General features: G+C 38.0%; 1 protein-coding gene across 1 annotated transcript in view; it reads left to right on the top strand.

The window, feature by feature from the left end:
• The first annotated feature begins 1,488 nt into the window (after positions 1-1,488).
• Positions 1,489-14,811, top strand: part of LOC126015950 (guanylate cyclase soluble subunit beta-2-like) — a 72,673-nt gene continuing 59,350 nt past the window's right edge. The window contains exon 1 of the mRNA XM_049778480.1: positions 1,489-1,556. The gene's annotated coding sequence lies outside the window, so the exon portion shown is untranslated. The remainder of the gene's footprint in view (positions 1,557-14,811) is intronic.

The raw sequence follows: 14,811 nt of genomic DNA, 5'->3' as shown, positions 1-14,811 counted from the left end.
GGTATGGATATGGCACTTCAATTAGAATGTAGATAAATGATGTTTGCTTTCTGAACCCCCAGGAGTTTAGCAAAGGGGGGGGGAATTATAGGCAAAAACAATGCATATGTATGATACTTACAGACACATTTACCCATGTGTATTAATATATAGGAAAGAAATGTGTGAGTATAATATTAAAATAATTCTTTGGGAGAGGCTGGAGAAATAGTTTAGTCAGTTAAATGCTTTCCTTGCACAGAACAAACCCAGTTTAGATCCCTGACACTGGCAGGAGTAATCCTTGAGCACAGAGATAGGAAGTAAACCCTAAACTCAAGTGTGACCCCAAACTAGAAGCAAAATAACCAAAACAAAAACCAACTATCTGGTGTTGAGGACCCAGAGAGGAAAGTGGTGAATATAGGGACTGAAAGTTTGGAGGGTCAGTTTTAGACAGTAGGGAATATGAGTGCTGAAATTTGCCCAAGGCAAATGAACAACAGGGGAGCAAAGAGCTGGAGAAGAGTGTGGGCGCAAAGGGTGCTGGGGGGTGGGGTGAAGGACTGTGTCTTGAAAGAGCCTTGGGCATCAGGAGCAGACAATACAAGCAATTCAAGCCAGTTCTAGGGCTTAGAATGTCAGGTGAGGGTCCCACAGTGGAGAAGGGTAAAAGGAACAAGAAGAATAAGGCCAAGATGTGGGGGAATGGAAAAATCAGTGCAGCCTCACATTTTCTCCCAGAAAAGGGCTACAAGGTTCCAGACTCCCTCCTTTTCCTTAGAAATTCCCCACATGGTAAAACTCTGAACTAGAAAGATCTTCATGTCTTCACCTTGTGACCAGATCTTCTTAGCCCTAAACACCTTCTATAGTTTCAAATGTAAACAAATGGCCCTCACTCAAGTAGGGACCCAACTCCAGTCCCAAATTGTTTTGTTAATTTGCTGACTTGAAGGAGGAGAGAAGGAAAACCACAGACTAGTGAGAAAATCTCTTAGAAAGTTCTTCCTGCTAGCCAATCTTGATGCTTTTTCTTTTCCTTTATTTATTTTCTTTCCTTCTATTTTTTTACATCTTCCCCCATGAACACAGGCATTCCCTGAAACTCATTTTTCTAAAGACCTTTGTCTTTTTTTAATGCATTCTTGGAATTGGTAGCAATGTGGCCTTACTCACCCACTCCTGTCTTTTGCTACTATTGTGGTTTTAAACTCTTTGTTCTCAACCAAATAATTCTTATTTAAGAGATGATGACAACAGGCCTCTATTTTATTATAATCTGATTTCAAGTCTAGTTCATATGTTTTCTCTATGGAAATGGCCTTTCCCCTAAATTGACAATGAACACAAAGAAGCCCCTAAGAAGTACAATCAGGAGAAGAAAGAGAATGGTGTAGAATTCATTTCCCTGAGAAGATAGCATTGAGTTCTCATTTTGAGGTTGATGGCTGGGCCTCGAGGCTTCTTTATACATATTTCCCTTCTCATTTTGTGTTCTAGTATGGATTTATCAACACCTGTCTACAGTCTCTTGTGATAGAGAAATTTGGCGAAGAGACATGGGAAAAGTTGAAGTAAGTATATTGAAAACAGGATAAAAGTTCTAAGAATCTCTGGTTTCTGAAGGCTTCAGGTTTTTATTCACTTTTGGGTTAAGCCAGTTGGATATTAGGGGATGTAATTCAAGAGCCTTCAATGTACCAGCTAGATAAAAACCTGCTTTAGAATCTCTGAATTAAAAAAAGGAATAATTCTCAATGTCCAAAACCATCCTTAATTTCTGTTTACTTGTGAAAAACAAAACAAAACAAACAAAAACACAAAAAAACCAATATATCTTACTCTTTGTTCCTACATGAATTCTTATTTGTTCTTATAATTGCAGAAGAGAAAACAATTGCATTATTATTTTCATTGCACAAAAAAAAGAAAAAAAAGGAGTTGACGAATCTTTACAGGAAGGGAGTCGTCCTTTAAATTCAACCAGAATAACTTTGGTACTCTTTTTGTGACATTATACCCATTTCCAGTGATTCTTCCACATCTGCATGCTTTATGATCACCACCAAACTGGATATGTTCATATCAACATCCAGTTGACCCCTCTGATGTGCTATAAACTCAATATTCAGGTCTCTGGTGATCACCAATCTATTCTCTGACACCTATATATAATTTCATTCATGAGACAGATTAATAACTAATACAAACAAAGAGAACCAGAAGAAATAAACCCTCAGGTACTTGTCACTTTCAGAGTTTGTTCATGCCATCTCCTTCCGATAAAGCCTCAACAGTATTATTTCTATGTCTATACAGTCTCCTATCTGATCCCTGTAATCTTGTGTTGGTCCTCTGCATTTTGGAGACATTTCCAACCTTACAATATTAGAAGATTGGGCCCAAAAGAGCTCTGAAACAACATAATCCTGTGAAGAGAAAGGAATCAAAATATATAAAAAATGATTAATTTCCTCAGTTAATCAATGACATGCAAATTAAAACAATTAGTCTCTGCTCTGCCTCATAAAATTTAAATGATAATAACCAATTTTAGTGAAGAGGGAGCAAAATGGATAATTGCTAATGTCACTGTAAATTAGTGCAGTCCTTTTGGAAAGCCATTTCAGTATGTACTACTAAAAGCCAAGAAAATGGTTTTAATTTGAAGGAGTCATTCCATTCTTGAGAATTTATTTTTGTGGGTCTATTCCTTGGTAAGCCTCTATACACACAAATATGTGGGTATACAAAAAAAGATTCAACATAACCTCATATTTATATATAATAAGAAAAGCATTGTTCAGAAACCATCTAACAAACAATAAAATGGCAAAGAAATTTGCATCACTACAGAAATGATTGCAAAGATCATGAAGCAACCTGACAAATTCTCTGACAATACTAAGCAAAAAAAAAAAAAAAGACATATAAGAGACAAATATTTATAAAACGACTAGGTCAATCACACACATGATAAAAGACCACGAGAGCTACCAAACCAAGAAATAGCCACTGAACTAGAAAGGGGAAATCCTGGGCAAAACTCCCCCCTCCCCCATCTATTTTCCTAATTTCCTAAATGCTTGCTTTTGTAATGTAAAAAAGGATAAAGCATGACCTCTTCCTTTACTCTCCTCCTTCACCCTTTGTAGAAGTGAAATAATGAGAGCTTTCTGAGCAGATCTGCAAGTGTGAGGGAAACTGAGCAGGAGCCTGCAGTGCCACAGCCATCAACTGCAGGAACATGGGTTCCCTGTCCCCTTATTCTAGGGAAAAGCTGCCTAGACCATTTGCACAGATCACTGGGATCATTCAATTTAGAATACCAGGAGGGTTTCATGTCCTGATCCCAGAAGGCAAAGACTTTTAATTTCCAAATATTTCAAGGAGGACTACTTAATAATTACAGTTAGAGAAAGCCCAGACTGGTGAGCTTTGGAAAGATCTTGGCCCAGACCTTATTTTTCAGGAGAGAAAAATTTGTCTGAGACTTGCACAGCCAATGGGCAACAGAGCCAGGAGGCAATGCAGGGTCCTGAAGCGCTCCTTTTCAACCTCCTAAGATGCTGCAGAAAGAGAAGCTTCTCCCGAAAGCGGGGGTGTCCTGGTCTAGCAAGTCAGCCATTCTGCTAACCAGGTGTTCCATCATTCAATACTGATTTGAGAGGAAGCTGACCTCTAAGTGAAGGTTGCAATTGTCAAATGAGATAATACAGGGCCAGGGAGGTGAATCTAGTGAAAGAGCTCATGTGTGAGGTCCTATATGTACCAGCCTGGCATCAGTGTGGCCCCACTACCCCAGCACTGCTGGCAGTGGCTCCTATTAACAACCCAAAAATGCAATGAAATATAAACAAACTATAAATAGGAACAGGATGCTTAGAGAAAAATGTTTGTTCCTGATCAGTATTCAACAAAGTAGTTTGCAAAATGATGGGAGTGAGAGTGGTCGGTCATTGAAGGGTTTGCATCCTGCTGCATGAGACTGGAGTTCCGGCTCTGCAGCAGCAGTGCTGTGTGGTCCTGGCAGGCTTTGTTTCTTAAAGGGTAAAGAAGAATGACACACTTATCTTCTAAGCTACAGACAGAAAAACATCAATTGAATACATAGAAGATACTCAGTGTCAGTCTAATCTGGATTAGATCCTGTTGATATTAGTAAACATTACTTTGCCTCTGTCAGGAGAATTGACTTCCTTGAATTGTTGTAATTTGGTGGCTGCTCTTCCTCTGCTTTTTTAGGTTTGTTCCCTAACCTCCAATGTGGCCATTGTTTGGCCTTGTCTCGAGGACCCCATATACACCATTGGCCAATATGTATGACCAACATATAAGGAGTGACTCTTCAAGTACATTTTTAAACTTAAGAACCTTGTACCATATCATCTATTGTTCTGATCTTCAGCTTCAGCACAGCAGGAGGCTTGAGAGAGTCTTCCTTGTCAAAGCTCTGGAAATCACCATACATAAGCCAGACCCAAGAGCCAGACTTTTAAATTCGAGTGGAGATAAGCCAGGGTTTGCAGTCCGCTTGTACATTTGGCACGCATAATTGTAAGAGGGAATGCTCCTTGGAGAAGTAGAAGTGGCATGATAGCAAGCAGAGCCCTGGATAGACAGTCCTCAGCAAATCCAGAAAAAAACATATTCAGTGTACCTGTAGATGGAAAAGGCTTTTACTTTTGGGGATCCTTGTGCAACTTCACTAAAGGGTACGTGACATTTTCTTAGCACACTCAAGGGTGATAAAGAAAACTGCATGAGAAACCGAAAAGAGTGTTCAAGGCAGTCGGAGACCATGTCAGGAAAAGAGAATCCAGTGGCCAATGCCACAGTTATACTGTGCTTTACCTTGAATCCTGAGTGCTGATCTTTTAATTAATTGATTCTCCAAGGATAAGCACAAGACACCTATGGAGGTCATTTTGGAAATGCATTTTTATATAACACCATCAACGCCTAACAATCTAACAATTTAACAATCTCAACCTGAGAACTGCATCAGATCAGAACTTTTAAAAAAAACGAAGCTGCAGTGCAAAAAATTTAACTTCTAAAACAGAAATTAAGGCAAGATGATTTGTGGTGCAAAAAGATTAACCTCAGGCTACATTTAAATAACAACTTCCCTGGTGCTTTTAAAATAAAATTTCAACTGAAACAGAAAATACCCATCAATGTCTACACAAACTTTAAAAAGAAACGAATTAGGTGAAATAAAATGTCTCCAGACTTGATGACAGAGACTTTATTTTATATGAAATAATCAAAACCAGACGGAGGTCCTCTTTTGCTGCATTGTTTATTTCCCTCTCATATAACCTAGATTTATAGTTTTGTTAATTAGGAGCCTATCTTTTATAAGCTCTTGGCTAAATCTTTATCAAGGCTTAACCAATAAGAAGCAACTAAGACTGTGAAGAGTAAGACCCCCTGGGTCAGATAAATCTTTACATTTTGCCTGGATCATTTGCTAGTTATTTGACTTGGGACAGTTTATCCAACAAGTATTTACTTAGCTTCTATTATGTGCCAAAGATAATTTCTGGCATTGTGTATAGCGGTGAGGTGAATAGAAGGGCTTTCTTCTTTACAATAGTATATTCTAATGTGTGTGTAAAAGGGGGAAGACAATAAAGAAAAAAAATAGAAAAAACTTTAGATTGTGTTGAGTACTATAAAAATACAGGTAACTAGGTGAAGGTTGCAGCTCAATGGGAGACCAGGGAGAGGACTTACTTTGCAAGTGTGAGGTCCTGGGTTTGATTCCCAATGTCACATGTTTCCCCTCTCACTGCTGATTAAGTGACCCCTGAGTATCAAGCCAGGAGTAGTTTTAGAGCCCTACTGGGTGTGACCCCTAAACAAAATATATTAATATATACATATTTCCCATACATAATATATATGTGTATATACATGCATACATATATTTGTGTGCATACAAAAATGTATAAATATATGTAAAATTTATATATATTATCTATATAACCTACTTGGTAGTGTCTAGAGAGAAAGATCTTTTTTGTGAGTCAGAAAAGGTCTCTTTTTGTTGGAGGGCACACCAGGAGGCACTCAGGGTTACCCCAAGCTCTGCACTAAGAAATCACTCCTGGCAGCTTCAGGGAATCATATGGGATAGAAGGAATCGAGCCCAGCTTGGCTGCAGGCAAGGCAAACACCTTACCTGCTGTGCTATCATTCTGGCTCAGAAAAAGCCTTTTAGTAAAGGTGATATCTGAGCTGAAATGTAGGGACTTTCTGAATTCTATGCAGAAAAAAAATAGCAAGTGTAAAGGTCCTTATAGACTCAAAACTCAGAAGAAAAGTAAGTATAATTGGAATATCCTCAGTATGAGTCTGGTAGAATATGAAAACAGACAAAAATAATTAAGGATCAGCATATTGTGGCATATAGAAGATAGGACAATGTTGAAACAAGTTTTCTGAGCCTGAGTTTCCTTAATTTAAAATGGAGATAATAATGGCATGCTCTTCATTCACTTATGAGGACTGGGCACTAACCTAGGTGTAGTATATGACACTTGGGCAGTAGAATTTAAGTAGACATTCAAGTGCAAGGACCCACCCCTCTTTTTTTGTCCTTTGTTAGTAGAGGGATTTGGTGAACTCACAGAAGATAAATGTGGAAAGTATATAGAGAAAGAGCAAACAGAAGACTCTTCCCTATTTGTATGTACTTTATTTTCCTGGCTCTCTCAGCAAGTCTTTTAATATTTATTTCTTTTCAACTTTCTCTATCCTCTTCAATCACTGTTAGTTGGTTCAATTTCTCAGTATCTCTGTTCTGGAAATAGAACAGAATTCTCTGTTTCTAGACGGAGGACTCAATGCAGACCAAACTCAACTATTTTAATCTGGCCCATCAGAGGGACTTGGAGCATGGGGTCCCTAAAAATAGGTATTGAGGGGAGCCACCATAATTGCCACAACTTCTCCACTGTAAGAGCAAATGCACAGAGATTGAACTAATGGTTGGATGATTTATATGAATGAATGGAAGATGAATAAAAGAGTGGTAGGTAAACAATGCTGTCCCAGGTCAATTTACTTAGGAGGCAAGTAGATAAATTAAGTGGTATTTTCTGTGTCAGATGTTTTTGTTTTTAATTTTGGTCATATTTGGTGCTCAGGCTGCTCCTGGCTTAGTGCTAGGGTAACTTTTGGTAGTACTCAGGGGTTCTTATAATACCAGTAATTGAAACTTTGCCTCTGATATATAAAGCTTGTGCATTAGCTCTATGCCTTGTGTTCTTAACCAGAATTTCATGGGATTTGAAAGAGCCTGAGAAACATGAAGATCATCCATGAAATTTATACATGTATCTATGTGCATTTTCTGGGGAGAGGGCCACTGATTTTTATCAGAATCTATGAAAGTTCTGTGAACTAAAAAGTTCACAAATCTTTTATGTAATATTCTTGAGGCTTGTTCTTAATAAATAAGACTCACTTCTAGCATTCATTATCTTAAATAGCAAGCAAGCAGGTGTAGCAAGAAAGCTACACTGGAAAACTTAAGCCAGAAGTGATAGCAATGACCCAATTCCCACCTTTTCTATCTTTAATTTTTATCAGCTCCCCAAATCTCTTACCTTTTCCTTAAAGACTCAGATTTCCAACTTGCTCCAAGTATTTTACTTTTCTCAGAGAGAAAAATCTAGATAAAAGGGACCTGAAAGCAGAGATTCTTTATTTTTACTTTTACCTTAGAAGTCTGCCAGTCACCACACTTCCACTGCCTTCTTGATCATGAATACCTTCAATATTTTATCTTATCCAGTTGTCTAAAATAATCAATCATTAAAATTTGATATATCAGGGGCCGGGCGGTGGCGCTAAAAGTAAGGTGCCTGCCTTGGACGGACCGCGGTTCGATCCCCCGGTGTCCCATATGGTCCCCCAAGCCAGGAGCAACTTCTGAGCACATAGCCAGGAGTAACCCCTGAGCGTTACCGGGTGTGGCCCAAAAACAAACAAAAAAAAAAAATTTGATATATCAAACTGGTTAAGATATCTTAGTGGGAGACTTAATTCTCCCAAATACTATATAGTAATATCCATGGGTTTATACATTTTAAATATATAGTTGATATTACAATATTACTGTATATAACTGAATATCATTTTTGGACTAGAAACTAAGAAGTAAAATTTAGAACGTACTTATCCTTACTTGGGCTATGGAAGATATATTTATTGGTAAAAATAGAAATTATGAGACTTATGCAATTTAGTCATCTCTCTTTAAAATAATATAAAATTATAAAATTTTAAACTAAAATGTATTATTTTTTCAGAATGAGAAAAATATAAAACCTGATCAAGGTAACAAATACCAAATACAAATACCAAATACCAAAAGACCAAAAGGCCACCTTTGATTAAAATTAATATTATTCATTACTGTCACACCAACTTTGGAAATATTTTCTCAGTATCATTTGTTGCTTTTGATTTGGTTGTTTATAGAACTATGATTTAATAAGACAATTTGTCTATTGAGTGAATAGAATGACTATTCTACTGAATGAAAATTATCTTTATTGTACATTAATTTTTTTGGTGACCTAGATCAATTTTCTTATGCATGTCTATAATTCTCCACAGTATCTAGAAAGCTTGAATTATTTCCTGGTAGCAAGAAATCTTCCTCCTCTCCCACACCTTCTAACAAGTTATCTGGGATAAGGGTTTTCAGTCTCTCCTTTCATGTTTGTTTTTGGGGTCATCTTAAGTTCTTCATACTTATTGAATTTACTAGGGGAACATGTTTTAGGGCTTATCTGGCCTGCTCCCCTCTCACACATACCATGGGTCCCCCATTTGAACATCATCAGGCCAGGGATGGCTCCTATCTAAAAGGAGTTTGGGGAGAGCCACCTCTTCCCAGAACATCAGTTTCATTAGTTCACAAAGCAAATCTGATTTACCTTGGATCTAAATGAGACATTCACAATATTTTGGTTTTAGGAGCATTTTTACTCTTTTTTTATTGTGGGCAAAGTGAATTACAAATCTTTCACAGTAATATTTAAAACACATAGTAGTAATGAATGAGGGGCATTCCCACCACCAGTGTTTTCCTCCCTCCACTCCTGTTCCCAGCATGCATCCCTCTTCCCCCTCCTCGACCCCCGTAATGTTAGTGCAACTGTTCCCTCCATGTACAGCTTTATGTAGATTGGGTATCATTTCTGTTGTCTTTGACTTTGGATTTTGTGTTCAAGTCTGATCATTTTTTATTTCCACCAAATGGACATACGACTGTCTGGTCTTGGTACCATCCATTTTTCTCCCTCCAAATATGATGCTGATCAAGCTGAGTCCAGTAATGTGGCTCTATTTGAGATATAAGAAGGGATATGAGAGGAGTCTGTATAGGTGCTGTAAGTGTCCCTTTGGAAGAAGAAAGAGAAAAGAAGGAAAAAAGAAGAAGAAAGTAACAAAACAAAATAAAATGAGACAAGACAAAAACAAACTGAAATGAAACAAAAAACCAATAAGGGAGTAACATAAAAAGTACAAAAAATAGGGGCCGGAGAGATAGCATGGAGGTAAGGCGTTTGCCTCTCATGCAGGAGGTCATCGGTTCGAATCCCGGCGTCCCATATATGGTCCTCCCGTGCCTGCCAGGAGCAATTTCTGAGCCTGGAGCCAGGAATAACCCCTGAGCACTGCCGGGTGTGACCCAAAAACCACAAAAAAAAAAAAAAAAAGTACAAAAAATATTAAGAAAAAAAGAGTAAACCAAAACCCAAAAACCAAAACCATCTGCCACAAAGGAACAAACCAAAAGAAAAAATAAAAAATAAAAAACAAGAGCAAAAACAAAAACGAGAGCAAAAAACAAGAAAAGAGAAAAACAAACAAGCAAACAAAAAAACCAGACCAGCAACTTCTTAAAAAAGGGTTATGTTTCTTTCTTTTTTTGCATAGGCACAGTATACATTGGGGAAATTTGAATGGGAATTCCCTTGGCCTAAGACATACATGGTTTCTCCGTCCTTGAAGCATACTGCCATGGGAATAACTACATGCTCCATACTCACTCTTTTATGCACCCCAAGGTCTTTTTATGTTGCCAGAAGATTTTCTTCTCAGGTGTGGGCCATGACATTCTGCCTCTGTAGCTGAAGATTTGCTATTTGCATAGGTCATAGGGCCAAGGCTAGGAGAAAGGGCTATTTTTTTATTTTTATTTTTATGGTTATAGGATTTCTGTTTCATCACTGTTGTTGTAATCAGTCTTCTGTGGTTAGTGAACTTGTTTTTTGCTTAGATCCCAGGTCAGAGTCTAGGCTATAGTCTTTCAGCATGGTTCTAGATGTTCTTGCTCAGTTGCAGTTGTCAAGTCAGACCTCTGGGATTAGAGATCATGGTTTTTGTTTGAATCCTAAGCTGAGGCCTAGTCAAGGAACTTCTTCATTGGTCTCTTGCTAGGTTCTGTCCAGCCCTTTTTTTGTCAAGGTCAGTCTTCTGTAAATAGCAATTTGGTTTTTGCTTAAGGGCAAAGGATGACATGTCACCCAATTGTATCATACTGCTAGATGGTGAGCAGCTTTCTCCTAGCTCAAGTTGTTGTCATTTCCTCATGTCAGGATGTCATGGTATAAATGGTGCAAGTTGGTGCCAGGGCTGCCTTTGGAATTTCCCTGGGTGGAATCTGGTTCCTGGTGCTATTGCTGGAACCTGTGTCAGTTTCACTTCTGGGATCTGAAATTCTGGGTTGGACGGTCAGTGTTTGATCACATGAAGTCTAAGTTGAGTCCACATGACATATGTTCAGGGTAGAAGATGAGTCTATATTATAATGAGTATGGGTAGATAAGAGTAGATAAGAGCTTGTTTTTGTGTATAACATTTCCCTTTATTTAGGGTACCTATGCAAAAGGGTATAGTGACAAATTATATTGCTGGTGGACTTGGAGGTGGGAATGATAGTCTGCACAGTCCCTGTGCCTAGTTTTGACCTGGGATCCTATCCGAGGCAGGCCTTTTCTTGTAGGTCTTCATACCACTCAAAACCAAAACAGGTTAGGTTGGAGAGACAAAGAGAAAAAAATACATACATACATATATATATTAGAAGAAATAAATAAAATTGCATTTAGAAAAGGCGTTCAAAAACAATGCCATTTACAAGGCTAATTTAATTTAATAAACAGACTAGGAGGTATTATTATGGAGGTATTAAACACATAAAGGAAATATAGGCTTTCCCAATGAGTCTTTTGATGTATTCTTGTGGAGGGTGAAATCCAGGGCAGTTTTTCATCACACACTGTGTCTTGTTGGATTTGCGAAATTATTTGTAGCCATGAGGGGAGTGTCCTTGAGCTGGAGTCCTTCTAGGGCTGACTCAGTAGCATGCGATAGTCCATGATTAGGAGGGTAAGAAGGGCCATAGAGCATGAGTCAGCAGGTGTGTTGGTTGTAGTTTCTTGCTGAAGCATATGATGTGGGGCTGGGATGGTGACCTTTCAGTTTGGGAGCTTGGTGGTGGTTTATTGGAGCAGAAGGTTGACCTTGGTACCTAATGGGTTAATAGTTGAGCATATTTACTCTTTAAACATTCTCGAATGTCCCTTTTCATTATGTATTAATTTTGCCTTGGAAATTAAAGCAGAAATTTTTAAAAATTACATATCAATTTATCTAAAAGTAACAGTAATATAGGCTGGAGAAATAGTATAGACTATAGGGTGAGGCACTTAACTTCCATGTAGCTGACCTAGGTTCAATCTCTAGCACATCTATAGATTCCTAGCCCCACCAAATCAGCCCAATCCTGATTTCTGAGGATAGAGACAGGATTATGCCTTGAGCATAGTCAGGTCTAGGGTGCTTCCTTCCAATTTATAAACCTGTTACATGTGGTTATAAATAGGTTTTTTTTGTTGTTCATATGTTTTATCTTGTTCTATTTTTGAGCCACACCTGGTGATGCTTGGAGGTCACTCCCTGAAGTGCTCAGGGGATCAAAGTGGTACTCAGAATTGAACCCAAGTATTCCACAAGCAAAACATATATTGAAACCCTCTGAGTTGCTTCCCAACACTCCAAACGCATAGAATTATGAAAAATGACTAAAAAATAAAAAATACTGAGAAAAGTGAAATGTCACTTTGCACATTTTTTTTTTTTACAAATGGCTTTAATGGTTGATTTAATGAAAGAAGCTGGATTTTAACTTTCTCATTGAACATATTGTGAGCTTTGGGTTGAGTTGAATTAGATGAAGAAAAAATAGAGAAAATACCTTAATGAAATTTTTATATGATTGTGGAGATCCTTTCCAATCTCACTAAAGCTTCATAGTGGTAATTTATTGAAGGTCAGTTACAATATCGGGTGTAAAAATGCATTCAGGACCATTTCTGTACCATTTTATAGGAAGATCTCTGGTCTGTGTTATTTTTGGAAATACATTTTTTATCTTAATTTTGCACATCACACATTCATTCTTTAGAAAACATTAGCTGCCCGAGTTGTGCTCATGAATGTTGACATAATACATCCTATAATGTCAAAATCATATTTGTCAGTATCACTGGTCCTCTGAATGTCTTTAAGAATGGGAAAGAGAATGAGCAGGAGCAGATGCAAGTTTTCCAAAACTCTAATTCTTACTTAAAAGCTTGAGTTTGTTTTTGGCAACAAATTATGTCAGTTACTTGCCTTGAAATGACAAGTTAACTTTGTTCTTTTCTTATAAAAATGTCTGCCAAATATCCAAATTTGAGTAACTGTTATTATCTGTCAGTGGCTATTTCATTTAGAAATGATGTTGTGAGAACCAGTAGCTAAGTCCATTTCCCCCAACAATGGTGCATGTGATTTTCATTGAGGGACTGTTCATATTCTTAATGGCTGTGCATATCTCAGTTCATCACTCAGAAAGTTTAAAAAAATGTGTACTTGGATGATTTGGGAGTTTGTTGTTTGCTTTGAGGACACACCCAAAAGTGCTCAGGGCTTATTTCCAGTTCTATGCCCAAGAATCACTCATAGCCTTGCAACTTACTACAAACTTGGAAGAGCTTGGAAGACTGTATGTGTTTCCTAGGAAAAAACCCTAGTTGGCCTGTATGTGAGGCAAGCTGTACTATCTCTAGTTCTGGTATTTATTTTATCTAGAGTGTGTGACGCTAAAGATAGTAGTGCCATTTCTTGATTCATGCTAAGACACAAAATATTTAACCAATAGTGCGTTGGTACTATTACCAAAAATCAAGTTCCAATACCAAGCAGTAAAGATGCCAAATAATGATTTTGTTTGATTCCCAAACATTTTTTGACCTCATAGACCTAGGGACACTAGGGGGTTCCATGGGAAATTCCAGAGAACTGCTAGTTTAGGTATAGCAGAATCTTTGCGGTGAATCTCATCACCAATGCCTGGGTATGGAATGTCAAACAAGAGGTTACATATCAAAATCTCCATTAAAACTCTGAGCTGACCCAGTCCTAGTTCTGTTGAGGTGAAAAAAGGGAGGTACAAGGAATTTGGTTCCAGACTAGCAGTTGGAGTGTGGAAGAGCCAAGATTTGTTCCCATACCTTCTCCTACCTCATTCCCATAGACTGTGTGATTCTCTGTCAGATGAAGTCTTACATTTCCTAATTTCTCTTACAAGTGTCTGTGAGGCTCCTGGTAGGTTCCAGCTGAAATACTAGGCATTGAAATCGGAAATCAAGAAGTTTAATCTTGCTTTTGAGGCTATGTATTCTATGAAGTGTGCAGCTGGGTCAAACTGGTCACTTTTGTGACCAGGAAACACCAGAGGGAGGCTCAGGAGCATCTAAACTGAAATGCTGCTCAATAACCAGAGTCTGTAATCCTTAGGCTGAATTTGGAGAGAAGAACAATATTCAGTCAAATAAGACAGAATTGTTTCCTTCCTGGGGCTGAAGAGGAACCTATAGCATGGGAGAACCTATAGCAGGAGGTAGGTTCCCTACCTCAGAGAACTTCCCTTCTGGGGCAGAATGTGGAGAGGGGAGGTGTTTGGATCTGAGAGAAAAGTACAGGTCCTAGAGGAAGTGTGTCCTCCAAGGAAGTGTGGACTTCTGGTGAAGGCTGTTGTACATTGTATGATTCTAACTCAATCATGAACAACTGTATTATGTACAACCTTGTAAGCATGGTATTTAAATAAAAAAATAATGATAAAGAAAAGAAAAAAGAAAAAGCAAAAAACCAAGAAAGTGTGGACTTGATTAGCAAAGTCTGGTAGAGTTAGAAATGCTGTTGGAGAACTAGCTAGAGAGGCAGATGGTGCTGCCCTTATATTCCAGATGTCCAGGATAAGGTCTGAGACTATCAAGAACACACTGTAAGTCACACATGACATACTTAGGTAGAACAGAGATTGTAAAGGGTCTATGAGTATCCACCAGCCAGAAAGAGCTCTTGAAGCCTTAAAATTCATCCCATTTTCATGGCTTTTCAACTTGCTACAAAATGCCATATTCTATTTCTGTGGATCCTATAGCTTACTGCAAGTATACCCATCAAAATTATGGCACCAGTCAGTGATGTTCTATGATTTAGCACAAGATAAATTCTATGATTTGTAATCTGTGGCCTTTCCAAGTAGAATCCTAGATAATGTTTCTGAGCTGTTGTTTCCAAACTTGAAGAATCATCTGGAAACAGTAGCTAAAAAAGCCAATTCCCATGCCCAAGAATATGTTTCTTTTGTTCCACAGGATATCCTGAAATAGCATAGCCCTTGTATCTGATCGAGATGTTTGGGATAGTTTCACAAACTTTAGTTAGAAGTAAATGCAAGAAGAACAT

The sequence above is a fragment of the Suncus etruscus genome, chromosome 8, assembly GCF_024139225.1.
Source record: "Suncus etruscus isolate mSunEtr1 chromosome 8, mSunEtr1.pri.cur, whole genome shotgun sequence".
NCBI lineage: Eukaryota > Metazoa > Chordata > Mammalia > Eulipotyphla > Soricidae > Suncus > Suncus etruscus.
Note: the sequence above shows the minus strand (reverse complement) of the source record. Positions and strands in the feature narration are given on the sequence as shown.